At 41.8% G+C, this 1892-nt stretch overlaps 1 pseudogene; it reads right to left on the bottom strand.

Annotated features, from left to right (window-relative positions):
• Nucleotides 1-552: 552 nt before the first annotated feature.
• On the bottom strand, nt 553-1716 carry LOC109471742 (annotated as a pseudogene).
• Nucleotides 1717-1892: the final 176 nt, after the last annotated feature.

Here is a 1892-nt window from a genome sequence, read left to right as displayed (position 1 = left end):
CTGGTTGCTTGTCCTTCTTAAGATCTAAGATTGTGTTCCAATCTCCTCCAATAATAAGTTCGTATATATTGTAGTCGTGTAGCCAATTGATAAGTTCTTTTAAGAAACACTTTCTGGTGGTTTGTGTGTTAGGGGCATAGATGTTAACAAAAGTGATCATTTCCCCTTTAATTTCACAGTTTATTAGTATTTTTCTTCCTATGTTATCACTGTGTATTTCCTGTTTAGTAATAGATATGTTGTGTTTAAATAGAATGCTTACCCCTCTACTTAAATTTGTTCCAACGTTGTGGTAACTTTTTCCTTTCCATTCCATCTTAATTTGCTCTATTATTTCAGCTGTGAAGTGTGTTTCTTGCAAAAAGATTACGTCTGTCTTTTGATGCTGTAACCATGTAAACATGTGCATTCTTTTTTCTTTTTCTCTTAGCCCTCTTGTATTCAGGGATAATACACTCAGTTTTTCTTGTCGAGCCATAGTTCCAATGTTTGTAAACAAATACTTACGTATGTTTGTTGTCTCTGTATGTCTAAAGAGTCTTAATCAATAATCCATATTCGTAGTCTAGTCCGTTCTGCTTTCTTTCCCGTAGATGACGTCGCTTTATCTGCATTAGCGTTCATGTCACTGCGGTTTGTGTTTCCTCCTCGGCAAATGAGCTTTCCCGCTGTTGTAGGTCCTCCATCTGTGCTTTTTTGTTGGCAATGTCTGTGCTGTTTCGGACGACGAGCTTGGCTCTCGAGGCCTCTTCGCTGGTTGAGATTCCTTTCCTTTTCGTAGGTATTTTAAGATTGATGACACTTTTGCTTCGTCCATATCGCCAAGTGAGTTACTTCTTTGTCTTGGCTTCTCCTTCTGCATAACCGGTGTGTCATCTTCGTTTGTGTTGTCGTCTTGTTTTTTCTTGCCTTTTTTTGTTTCTTTTTCTTTTTCTTATCTTTCTTGGTCGTAGGTTCTGTTGACTTGTCGTCACTTTCACTTTCTTCTGATTGTTTTTGTTTATCTTCGGTGTTTGGGGATTCCCCCATGGCGGATGTATTATTTTCCTTTCCAGTTTGGCTTACATGCTCCTCATACGCTCTATCAATGAAGTCCATATTTGACTCTGTTGTAGGTGTGCTGACAGCGGTCTGAGTGTCATCATTTGCTTTATTTTGGTCGCTGGCTGTGTGAGTTATCTGCTCTCGGTCTAGTTCTTGTCCGTTGTAGAAGACTCGCGCCCAGTGTGTCCCAATCTTCACATTTCGTTGTATGGCTTTTGTGGGTTTTTGTTCTATGTATATCAGCCTGTCTCCGTTGCTGCAGTTGGTAAGTCGGTTGTTATATCTGATTTTTCTGTGATTCACTCGTCCGACTGTTTTGCACCCTGCATTAGTCAGGAATTCCACTATAATGCTGTCATCAGCTGATTCTGGAATGTCCTTGATTGTAATTAGTGTGTTGTTCATGTTCTGCATTCTGTGTTTCAGGCTGAAAGGATTCGTTTCCTTACAGTCGACCGATTTAGCCCTTACGGTGATCCCTTCGATCAGCAACTTCGCTCTCGCTTCATTACTGTGTAGATAGACCCTCCATAAGGCCCGTACTCTCTGGATTGATCTCAGGTGGGCTGGATTAATGCTTTGTATCAGACAATGATACATCTCTTCCTCCTTTATGGGATTTGCATAAGCCTCTTCTTTCCTGACAATTTCTCTCTCCATTATGAATATAGGAAAAACCGTTTCCCTGCTGGTTCCTCGCTTTACTACTGTCGACCAGCTCACCTCCGCGTCGGTCGCCATGTTGTCTTGTTGTTGTCAGGACGCCGGCCGGCGTCCTTCTGGAGATGAACGAAATGAAGCACCAGCTAGACCCAGAACTCGCTTCTGCCCGCTGTACGTTGGTCTCT

The sequence above is a fragment of the Branchiostoma belcheri genome, unplaced genomic scaffold (genome assembly GCF_001625305.1).
Source record: "Branchiostoma belcheri isolate BF01 breed outbred unplaced genomic scaffold, Haploidv18h27 scaffold257, whole genome shotgun sequence".
Lineage (NCBI taxonomy): Eukaryota > Metazoa > Chordata > Leptocardii > Amphioxiformes > Branchiostomatidae > Branchiostoma > Branchiostoma belcheri.
This window is presented reverse-complemented; position numbering and strand designations above follow the sequence as displayed.